Raw genomic sequence first — 12,921 nt, 5'->3', positions numbered from 1 at the left:
TTATCTTGAAAGTTATAATAGATAAATTAGAACTTTATGAGGCAAAAATGATCAGCAATATTCTGCAAATCAGTTAAATTGTAGAAATCGACAGTTGACTCCTTGTAGGATATTTCACCCTTCAATGACGATTTGTAACAGCTTTTTTTTTCGTTTTTGCCTAATATCTTGAAAACCATAATAGATAAATAGAAATTTTAAAAGCAAAATTGATCAGCAAGACAGGATCTAAAAATAGGTCAGCTAAAAGAGAGACGAAAGATACCAAAGGGACATTCAAACTCATATTAGAAAATAAACTGACAACGCCATGACAAAAAAGAAAAAGACAAACAACAGTGTACAAAACACAACATAGAAAACTAAAAGACTGAGCAATATGAACCCCAACAAACATCGGGGATGACCTCGTGTGCTCCGGAAGGGTAAGCAGATCCTGCTCCGTTGTGTTGCTCAGGTAGCAATAAACAGTAAGGAAAAAATATTAAAATTTTCCCTCATAAATTTTACCATCCCCTTTTCATTGCCTTCTTGCAATATTAAGTTTACTGTTAGTGTCATATATGTGCATATGTATGTAATCAGAATCTTCCATAGATTTCATATCCAGTATATAAAATGGTAAAATATAATTTCTTTTTGGTGTCTTCATAGTAACAATCTGCATTTTTTTGTTATAAAATATAGCAAAAAGGGGGAAAAAGATGTCACATATTTCCCCAAAATTTGACCAAAAGTAGAATTTCAATCACTTCAAGTAATACCTTTTCTGAAACTGTTTACATATATCTTTCAATAAATCCAATGAAAATCATATGTCTTTCGTCTCATTTTTTTGTAAAATTGCGTAAAAAACTTCGTGTAGAAAAAAAGTGTTTGTAAACATTACATTAATTTCTGGACCGATGACCGGTCTAGCTATGAAAATACGGAGAGTCAAACAGAAAATAGCCCATAAAACATGTAAAAAATAATCTTGATGTTCTTATAAACCACCTTTGAAGGCTAAATTAGTACTCAGCTGTCTAAACATGAATTTTATTACACAATGACTTTCATATTTGAAAAATCCACCGGGGCCAAAAGGCGAAACCAAACTCCTAACTGTGTATTGCTACCTTAATAGTAAATATTTTTTTCAAATTCTTCCTTTTAACTAATTTTCTGTGTTCTGCTAGCTAAAACGAGTAAAATGGCTTTTTATTTTTGAAAATTGGTTGAGTAATGAAAATTTTATGAAGGTTAGCAGTTGACACTGAAACGCGACAAAAACTGATTTAATGAAAGGTGCCAAGTCAAAGTGTAAAATCTTGTTTCTACCTCAATTTTTGGCAAAATCTTAAAAACTATACCTCTTTTGTCAGTTTTTTAATGTTGAAAATCTTTATAAGACCTCTGATGATGCAAAATTGTACAAAATTTAACAATTTCAAGCATGAAAATGTTAATCTTTATGTTTAATGTATACCAAAGACTTGATTAAAAAACTTGGTAATGGGGAATCAATTTCTTACAGCTGAATCAACTATACATTTAATATATGTCAAAATGTAACATGAAATCATGAAAAAAAAAATAATTAGATATATTCGCACGAAAAAATACAAAACATTCAATACTTAGGCTACTACATACTGCGCAATCCTTCAGAAGCAAGGGTTAAGCAAATAGAGTACAATTATAAGCCTTGTGTCAAAATGTCTAATTTTGGTTGCTAAGGACTGTAAACAATAAAATTGACATGTATTGTCATTCTTAAACACTTAATCCCTTCAGAATTTGATTTAGAATCTAACTATTGTTGCGAATTTACAGTTTAAGAATGTTATATTTCCCGATACCTCTATGAATTTCCCATTTGATCTTTTTATCATTGAAAACAGCATCGAAATCATCCCTTTATCCTTGGTTGCTATAAGACGCTTTACCTATACAGGTGTTGCTAGGGTGCTCTCTTTGAGGTCCGCGTTCGAAGTATAAATAGTGGGTAGCTATTCAGTTCAAGTACCGACCGTGCGAGGGCTGTATAGCCAGTCAAGGTCGTTAAAAACTCCCATCATCAGTTCAAGTTGTCATTTGTACCGAAGGCAGCAGACAGTGAACATTGGAAAGGAAATAGTTTACAGCAGGCAGAATGTTTAGTTTTAAGTGAAGTGAAGTGCTTGGAACCTGCGGACAGAATATAGAAAGACTGAGACTGTTGGTTCGGTACAGATTGTCCAAACAGGGCTGGCGCTAAGGTTTTGCGTCTCACATCTCTCACTATTGCAGTGAGTGTTTGCTGACATACCATGCCTTAGTGGCTACCCTGTTGTTCCGACAGTTAAAGACATATTTGTTTAATAAAGTTTCATACGAAAGGTTACACCAGTTCAAATAGTTTCCATACATTCGTTTTAATAGGTTCCATACATTTAGGTTTCAGCCTATAGTTCCAGACATTTGGTTTTAAACAAGTATCAGACTGAAAGGGTTTTAGACAGTTTTAATTTACCATGTTCGGGTTAAGTTAGGTGTCGAAATTTATCTTATGTAGTAATTGTTTTATATTTGGTAGAATAGCGTAAACTGTTTGACTTTAGAAATTTTGCATTGCTCTTCAAATCCCAGGAAACTGGTACGAACCCGAGGATAAAAAAAATATTGAAACGTCCCCGCCCGGTTACACGTTACAAAATCAATAGATTTGTGGTATGAAAAGTCTTAAATTATACAATTCTGAGCTTGGTAAGTATGCCATAAGGTAGCAATAAACAGTAAGGAAAAAAATATTAAAATTTTCCCTCATAAATTTTACCATCCCCTTTTCATTGCCTTCTTGCAATATTAAGCTTACTGTTTGTGTCATATATGTGCATATGTATGTAATCAGAATCTTCCATAGATTTCATATCCAGTATATAAAATGGTAAAATATAATTTCTTTTTGGTGTCTTCATAGCAACAATCTGCATTTTTTTGTTATAAAATATTGCAAAAAGGGGGGAAAAGATGTCACATATTTCCCCAAAATTTGACCAAAAGTAGAATTTCAATCACTTCAAGTAATACCTTTTCTGAAACTGTTTACATATATCTTTCAATAAATCCAATGAAAATCATATGTCTTTCGTCTCATTTTTTTGTAAAATTGCGTAAAATTCTTCGTGTAGAAAAAAAGTGTTTGTAAACATTACATTAATTTCTGGACCGATGACCGGTCTAGCTATGAAAATACGGAGAGTCAAACAGAAAATAGCCCATAAAACATGTAAAAAATAATCTTGATGTTCTTATAAACCACCTTTGAAGGCTAAATTAGTACTCAGCTGTCTAAACATGAATTTTATTACACAATAACTTTCATATTTGAAAAATCCACCGGGGCCAAAAGGCGAAACCAAACTCCTAACTGTGTATTGCTACCTTAATAGTAAATATTTTTTTCAAATTCTTCCTTTTAACTAATTTTCTGTGTTCTGCTAGCTAAAACGAGTAAAATGGCCTTTTATTTTTGAAAATTGGTTGAGTAATGAAAATTTTATGAAGGTTAGCAGTTGACACTGAAACGCGACAAAAACTGATTTAATGAAAGGTGCCAAGTCAAAGTGTAAAATCTTGTTTCTACCTCAATTTTTGGCAAAATCTTAAAAACTATACCTCTTTTGTCAGTTTTTTAATGTTGAAAATCTTTATAAGACCTCTGATAATGCAAAATTGTACAAAATTTAACAACCATGAAAATGTTAATCTGTATGTTTAATGTATATTACTACAACTTTCACATAAACTCAACATGATCCAAGAAAATGAGGTCAAGGTCATATAAACCAAACAAGAAATACATGTACACCTTATAATCATTCAATACACTAAATGTAGTTGACCTATTGCTTATAGTTTCTAAGATTCAGACTTAACCAAGAAAACTAAACATTGACTAATGAACCATGAAAATGAGGTCAAGGTCAGACGAACCATGATAGGCAGACATGTATAGCTTGCAATCCTTCCATACAACAAATATAGTTGACCTATTGCTTATAGTAATAGAAAAACAGACCAAAACACAAAAACTTAACACTGAGCTATGAACCGTGAAAATGAGGTCAAGGTCAAATAAAACCGGCCAGACTGACATGTACATCATAAAATATTTCCGTAAATATAGTTGACCTATTGTTAGAAAAAAAGACCAAAACTAAAATTTTTAACATTGACCACTGAACCATGAAAATGAGGTCAAGGTCAGATGACACCTGCCAGTTGGACATGTACACCTTACAGACCTTCCATACACCGAATATGCTAGACCTATTGCTTCTAGTATCTGAGAACTGAACTTGACAACCAAATCTTCACCTTGTTCACTGATCCATGAAATGAGGTTGAGGTCAAGTGAAAACTATCTGACGGGCATGAAGACCCTGCAAGGTACGCTCATACCAAATATAGTTATCCTATTACTCATTATAAGAGAGAAATTAACATTTCAAAAAATCTTAACTTTTTTTTCAAGTAGTCACTGAACCATGAAAATGAGGTCATGGACATTGGATATGTGACAGACGGAAACGTCGTAACATAAGGCATCTATATACAAAGTATGAAGCATCCAGGTCTTCCACCTTCTAATATACAAAGCTTTAAATAAGTTAGCCAACGCCGCCGCCAGATCACTATCCCTAGGTTGAGCTTTCTGGGACAAAAGTCGCAGGCTCGACAAAAATCATCCTTATAGGGGAATGTCTCTATTAAGATCTAACTGACAATTTCAATCATGTTCACATATTTATAGGTTAAAGTTTCTGTTCATCTATAACAGTTGTCAAGATAATAGGTAAAATACACAAAAATTGGTAAAAATCATCATCAAAGGGCAATAACTCTAGTAAGGAGTCGACGGACGATTTCGATCATGAAGACTTGTTTGTAGAACTTGTCTTGATCATTATTGCAATTTTAAAGTTACTCTCTATCATAGTTTTCAAGATAACAGGCAAAAATAAACGAGAGGCTCTCAAGAGCCTGAATCGCTCACCTGTAATTTTTTGCTTAAATCTTTCATCAATGATTATTTTTGCTTTTCAATATATATTAATGAATGGCTTAAAACTTCCATTGAAATGTTCTTTGTATCTGTCATATTTTCTTCAAAATCAAAGAAATGCATGTTACCCCTAAGTTTCATTTTAGTCATAGTGGCTATGTTTCTTGACATACAAGAAAAATAAAATACAAAATTTATACTAGATACTCTAAAACTCATTCAGCCCAAGTTTGGCTGAAGTTGATTCAGCAGTTTCAAAGGAGAAGATTTTTTAAAATAAGCAAACTAAATGAACAAATTGTGAAAAATTTATTTTAAAGGGCAATAACTCCTTAAGGGGACAATTGACAATTTTGGACATACAAAACTTATTTGTAGATCTTACTTTGCTGAACATTTTTGCTGTTTACAGTTTATCTTTATCATTAATAATATTCAAGATAATAACCAAAATCTACAAAATTTCCTGAAAATTACCAATTAAGTGGCAGCAATACAATAATGGGTTGTTAGATTCATCTGTAAATATCAGGGCTGACAGAGCTTGGCCTAATAAACATTGTTACCTCTCATTAGATTAGCTCTAAATGCTTTGGTTTTTGAGATATAAGCCAAAAATTGCATTTAACCCGTACGTTCTATTTTTAGCCATGGCGGCCATGTTTTTTTACGAAACAGAAAATAAAACACAAACTTTATTCTAGATACCCTTAGAATCATTCAGCTTAAGTCTGGTTGGAATTGGTTCAGTAGTTTCAGAAAAGATTTCTTAAAGTTAGAAAACATGATAAACAAATTGTGTAATATTGTCCTTAAAGGGCAATAACTCCTTAAGGGGTCGATTGACAATTTTTATCATCTATACTATTAAACGAGAAGACCTCGTTTTGTGTGTCGCTTCTCTTCCTTCCCCAATAAATTAATCATCGTGCCTCTGTGTCCTATAGGTACCATGCATAGTCGCATTTGTCATCCATTCTTATTATTATTCAGTTTGGGTTATTTTGGGAGAAAAACGAAGAAAAAGGTGTCCGGATATTGTTTCCGTCATCAGACCGACTTTTAAGTCATACCCAAGACTTCCGATTTTAAACTTTAAAAGAGGGGGTAAAGGGTTATTATCGTGCAACGTGTTTTGAAAGTTTTTATTTCACGTGCCGCCGAGAAAAAGGTTCATTATTCATTGTGGTTCTTGAAATCGATAAAAAGATCAATGTGCAAGAAATTTTTAATTGTTCGCTCATCGTGAAATGGCAATTTTATTTCGCGTTCTTCCGTGCAGATACCCCCCTTTACTCCCCTCTTTAAACACAATTTTCATAATTACGAGGGGACAGGACAATTATTTTCGCGTTATTCTGCATGTATACTATGTTTATAATCCTAAAATATATAGAGAATCTCTATACAATATAGCAGTGATCGCCGTGGAGAAGAAACTTGGAAATGATAGTTAATAGCAAACACACTTTATTTATATTATATGTATGTTCATAGTATACAGAAACGCGAAAATCATGGAATTTAACAGAGAGCAAAAAAATAACGGACTTTGGAAAAAAGGAAGAGGGCTTAAAATAATTGTCCTGTCTGCAAGTGCCTATGACTCAGCTTGATACCTTTTCTGAAATTCTCCAGACATAAAATCTTTTACAAAATTTCATCCTACAACAGTTTACATACTTTCAACCAAGCTCTAAATACCCGCGATTTCGCGGGTGTGTTCCAGTATAAACTTATTTGTAGATCTTACCTTGCAGAATATTTTTGCTGTTCACAGTTTATCATTATCATAAATAATATTCAAGATAATAACCAAAAACTGCAAAATTTCCTTAAAATTACCAATTTAGTGGCAGCAACCCAACAATGGGTTATCAGATTCAACTGAAAATTTCAGAGCTGATAGAACTTCACCTAATGAACATTTTCACCCTATGTCAGATTTGCTCTAAATGCTTTGGTTTTTGAGATATAAGCCAAAAAAATGCTCCGCTGGGCGCAGCTTGATACGACCGCAGAGGTCGAACCCTGAACAGTTGGGGCAAGTATGGACACAACATTCAAGCTTGATACAGCTCTGAATTTGGATTGTGATTAAATATTTGACACAGCATAGGTTTATGACACAGAATGAATGTGGTCTAAGAAGTTAAAAAATTCGAATTTACCTATTATGGTCCAATATCCAAAATCTAAATACATACACAATTAGATTCAGCATATCAAACTTGAAAGAACCCCAAGAATTCAATTTTTGTTAAAATCAAACTAGGTTTAATTTTGGACCCTTTGGACCTTAATGTAGACCAATTTGAAAACGGGACCAAAAATTAAGAATCTAAATACACGGTTAGATTCATTTTTGATGAAATCAAACCATATCATTATTATTTGCTTTTACATATAAATAAAAAATAACCAACTTAAAATGGAAAATTTTAAAGAAAAAAAAAAGAAAAAAAGGAAATAAATGTGGATAGTGTCCACATGTGGACACAGATGATGTCCCCGCTTGCATATCATATAGTTATAAAGGGAAATAACTGAAGAACGGTAAAAGTGACGCTACCCAAATTTGAACTTGATCTGAGTTTTTTGGTAATAAGCATTGTGTGTAAGTCTCATAACATTTGGTTGAGGCTAACTTAAGTAGAGAACAGAAACTAAAAATTCAGAAATTTTTCTATTTGTAAACACGCATAACTCTAGAACGGTTGTGTATAGGTTTTATAACAATTGGTTGAGACAAACTACATTGTAAAGTTAGAGAACGGAAACGAAAAATTCAGCATTTTTTTTTTATAAAGGGACATAACTCAAGAATGGTAAAAGTGTCACCACCAAATTTCGTACTTAATCTGTAGTATGTAGTAATAAGCATTGTGTATAAGTTTCATAACATTTGGTTCAGGCAAACTAAAGGTATAAAACGGAAACAAAAAATTGGTACTTGATCTTAGTTTGTGGTAATGAATAGTTTCATAATTGTTTGGTTGGGGCAAACTAAAGTTACAGAATGGAAACAAAAAAATTAGCAATTTTTCCATTTATAAAGGGACATAACTCTAGAACGGTTAAAGTGACTCCACCAAAATTCAAACTTGATCTGTGTTTTGTGTTAATAAGCATTGTGTATAAGGTTCATAACATTTGGTTGAGGCAAACTTAAGTTAGAGAAAGGAAACTAAAATTTGGCAATTTTTCCATTTATAAAGGGGCATAACTCTAGAATAGTTAAAGTGACCCACCAAAATTCAAACTAGATCTGTGTTTTGTGGTAATAAGCATTGTGCATAACATTTGGTTGAGGCAAACTCAAGTTAGAGAACGGAAACCAATTTTGGGACGTACAGACGGACAAGGGGTAAAACTTAATGTCCCCACCGCTACGGCGGGGGCATAAAAAAAAAAAAAAGGAAACAAAAATCTCCCCCCCCCCCCCAATTTTTTGAACCCCCTAATGATTCATTACCCCCAAACTCAATCCCGGCCTTCCCTTTGTGGAATGATACCTTGCAGTACAATTTCAGAGAGATCCATACACTTGAACACAAGTTATTGTCTGGAAACTGTAAAAATGCTTGTTTTTTGGCCCCTTATTCTAAACGTTTAGGGCAATTACCCCCAAACTCAATTCCAGCTTTCCCTTTGTGATATCGAACCATGTAGTACAATTTCAGAACGATCCATACACTTACACACCAGTTATTGTCATGAAACTAGAAAAATGCTTTTTTTTGCCCCTTTTTTTTGCCCCTAATTCCTAAAATTTTGAGGCAAATACCCCCTAACTCAATCCCAGCATTCCCTTTGTGGTATGGTACCTTGCAGTACAATTTCAGAGAGATCCATACACTTGAACACAAGTTATTGTCTGGAAACTAGAAAAATGCTTATTTTTGGCCCCTTATTCTAAACGTTTTGGGCAATTACCCCCAAACTCAATTCCAGCTTTCCCTTTGTGATATCGAACCTTGTAGTACAATTTCAGAAAGATCCATACACTTACACACAAGTTATTGTCATGAAACTAGAAAAATGCTTTTTTTTTTGCCCCTTTTTTTGCCCCTAATTCCTAAAATTTTGAGGAAATTACCACCAAAATCAATCCCAGCATTCCATTTGTGATATGGAACCTTGTGGTACAATGTCAGAGAGATTCATACACTAACACACAAGTTATTGTCTGGAAGTTCCAAAATTGCTTATTTTTGGCCCCTAATTCCTCAACTGTTGGTGCCACAACATCCAAAATCCATCCCAACCTTCCTTTTGTGGTATTGAACCTTATGGTAAAATTTCATAGAGATCCATTCACTTAAACTTAAGTTATTGTCCGGAAAATAAAAATGCATCTTTGGACGACACAGACCACGACATGATAGCATTATACGACGCAAAATATTTTTTGCGGTCGTATAAAAACTTCATTTTACCACTATGTTCTATTTGTAGCCATGGCGGCCATGTTATTTGACGAAACAGTAAATAGAAAACAAACTTTATTCTAGATACCCTAAGCATCATTCAGCTCAAGTTTGGTTGGAATTGGTTCAGTAGTTTCAGAGGAGATGTTTGAAATAGTTTACACCAGACGGACGCCAAGTGATGGCAAAAGCTCACAGTTCCTTCGGAAGGGTGAGCTAAAAACTAAGAGGCTCTAAAGAGCCTGTATCCCTCACCTTGGTCTATGTGCATATTCAACAAAGGACACTCTCCAACATTGTAGACGAGAACAGAATTCATGACAAAAATCTCTATTTTGTTGATCTTGTATTGCTGATCATTTTAAAATAGTCTGTTTAGTTTCTATCTTTTTTGCTCAAAACACAAGAAGGTAAAAAAAAACCTCATTTAAGGACAATCACTCCTTTAAAGAGTGAAAGTCTACTAACTATATTGGCAAAATTGACTTGATAGTAGATCTTGCCTTGCTGATCATTTTTGTGATTTAAAGTGTCTATCGGTACTGATATATTATAATTTTTATCATATAAGGCAAAATTAAAAAAGGGTAAAAATCGTCATTAAATGGCAACAACTCCAATAAGGAGTTGTTTGACGGTTTCCTCCATATTGTCTTGATTGTAGATCTTGTCTTGCTGAATATTTTTGCTTATTTAAGTTTGTATCTATCTATTATAATTTTTAAGATACAAGGCAAAAATGCAAACTAGAGGCTCTAAGGAGCCTGTGTCGCTCACCTTGGTCTATGTGCATATTAAACAAAGGACACAGATGGATTCATGACAAAATTGTGTTTTGGTGATGGTGATGTGTTTGTAGATCTTACTTTACTGAACATTCTTGCTGCTTACAATTATCTCTATCTATAATGAACTTGGCCCAGTAGTTACAGTGGAAAATATTTTGTAAAAATTTACAAAAATTTATGAAAATTGTAAAAAATTGACTATAAAGGGCAATAACTCCTTAAGGGGTCAATTGACAATTTTGGTCATGTTGACTTATTTGTAGATCTTACTTTGCTGAACATTATTGCTGTTTACAGTTTATCTCTATCTATAATAATATTCAAGATAACCAAAAGCTGCAAAATTTTCTTAAAATTACCAATTCAGGGGCAGCAACCCAACAACGTGTTGCCTGATTGGTCTGAAAATTTCAGGGCAGATAGATCTTGACCTTATGGACAATTTTATCCTGTCAGATTTGCTGTAATTGATTTGGTTTCAGACATAGGAGCCAAAAACTGCATTTTTCCCTATGTACTATTTTTTAGCCATGTCGGCCATCTTGGTTCGCGGGCGGGGTCATCAGACACATTTTTAAACTAGATACCCTAATGATGATTGTGGACAAGTTTGGTTAAATTTGTCTTAGTAGTTTCAGAGGAGAAGATTTTTGTAAAAGACTATAAAGGGCAATAACTCCTTAAGGGGTCAACTGACCATAATGGTAAAGTTGACTTATTTGTAGATCTTACTTTGCTGAACATTATTGCTATTTACAGTTTATCTCTATCTATATTAATATTCAAGATAACAAAAAACGGCAAAATTTCCTTAAAATTACTAATTCAGGGGCAGCAACTCAACAACGGGTTGTCAGATTCATCTAAACAATTTTACCCCCTGTCAGATTTGCTCTAAATGCTTTGGTTTCAGAGATATAAGCCAAAATCTACATTTTACCCCTATGTTCTATTTTTAGCCATGGCGGCCATCTTGGTTGGTTAGCCGGGTCACCGGACACATTTTTTAAACTAGATACCCTAATGATGATTGTGGCCAAGTTTGGTCAAATTTAGCCCAGTAGTTTCAGAGGAGAAGAATTTTGTAAAAGTTTACGGACGACGGACGCCAAGTGATGAGAAAAGCTCACTTGGCCCTTTGGGCCAGGTGAGCTAAAAATTGGTAAAAATCATCATCAAAGAGCAACAACTCTAATAAGGGGTCAACTGACCATTTCCACTGTTTAGACTTATTTGTAGAACTGGTTTTGCTGATCATTTTTGCTATTTAAAGTTTCTCTCCATCTTTTAAAATTTTCAAGATAACAGGCAAAAAAAAAAAAAAAGGTAAAATTTGTCATTTAAGGGCAACAACTCCTGTAAGAAGTCACCTGATAGTTTTGATGAATAATTCTGCCCTTGTCAGATTTTCTCTATAACGGTTTTCCAAATAATAGACTTGCATAATATACCCTGTGTTCTATTTTTAGCTATGTCGGCCATCTTTGTTGCCAGGCGGGGTCATCGGACACATCTTTTAAACTAAATACCCCAATGATGATTGTGACCAAGTTTGGTTAAATTTGGCCCAGTAGTTTCAGAGGAAAAGATTTTTGTAAAAGTTAACAGATGATGACGAGGGATGACAAGTGATGAGAAAAGCTCACATGGTCCTATGGGCCATTAAATAGAGTCCAGTTAAGTCTGACTTCTTGTTGAGGAGATCTAGCTGTCAACATGTTTGTCCATACGGTCATCCCCATTCTTCATCCTAAACTTCAATGAGGAAATAAATACCATTAAACAACATTTTAACAACAATGGTGTAAAGTAAAATCTAAATCCTGGATCAGGTTGTTTTAAGGAGGCAAGATAAACATACTACATAAGAAGTATCAAAAGTTTTATTGATTATTAATTGTCCCATTATTTGTTAAACAGATTAAAGTATCCTGCTTCCTTCCGTTCTATCAAAAATAAATTACAAAATAGAGGCTCCATCACAGGGTTGTGTCATTTCTATGTGAGAGAGAGAGAGATTTCTATACTACCTTTGGCTTAGTGGGTCCTAACAAACAAACACAGACATTATATATTTTGATTGTTCACATGAAATACACATATCATAATGACTAGCTTTAATATTAACTGATTTATTGTTGTTTGAACAACTTTTGTTTTACATAAAACACCTGTAGTGATAATTTCAAATAGAGATTTTTTAGAAATATTCAACGTTTCAATTTTGCTTTGTCTTTTTACATAAATGAGGTGGGAGGCTTATTATTTCTTCTTTATAATTCACATTGGAATACTGGAACTTGTCTTCAGTTAAAAAGACCTGTTCTACAATTTATTTCTGACAGAAACAGAAATTGACTGTTGCCAAAGTACTAACAAATGTCATCAACAATTATAATGAAAAACAAGTTACATTATATCAAATGATTCTTTTGTGCAAAATAAAAACAAAAAACAAACATTCAAATTCATTAAATGTATCAGCAAAGATTAGCATGTATAGAAAACATTTTACAAAAGAGAGGGAGGGACATTTTTTTCTTTGTTCTGCATTTTATAGTTTAATTATACTTTTGATATTTGTAAATTGGCATTTATACAAAAATTTGTAGAAAATCTTGTGTATTTCCTTCACTGTTTTTGTCTGTTTTTATCTATTATTGTTCATGGCAAT

General features: G+C 33.4%; 1 long non-coding RNA gene across 1 annotated transcript in view; it reads left to right on the top strand.

Moving 5' to 3' along the window:
- The window catches only part of LOC127711456 (uncharacterized), a 56,999-nt gene extending 44,293 nt beyond the window's left edge, over window positions 1–12,706 (top strand). Inside the window, exon 2 of the long non-coding RNA XR_007986710.1 lies at window positions 12,498–12,706. This is a non-coding gene — a long non-coding RNA (uncharacterized LOC127711456). The remainder of the gene's footprint in view (window positions 1–12,497) is intronic.
- Window positions 12,707–12,921: the final 215 nt, after the last annotated feature.

The sequence above is a fragment of the Mytilus californianus genome, unplaced genomic scaffold (assembly GCF_021869535.1).
Source record: "Mytilus californianus isolate M0D057914Y unplaced genomic scaffold, xbMytCali1.0.p SCAF_8, whole genome shotgun sequence".
NCBI lineage: Eukaryota > Metazoa > Mollusca > Bivalvia > Mytilida > Mytilidae > Mytilus > Mytilus californianus.
This window is presented reverse-complemented; position numbering and strand designations above follow the sequence as displayed.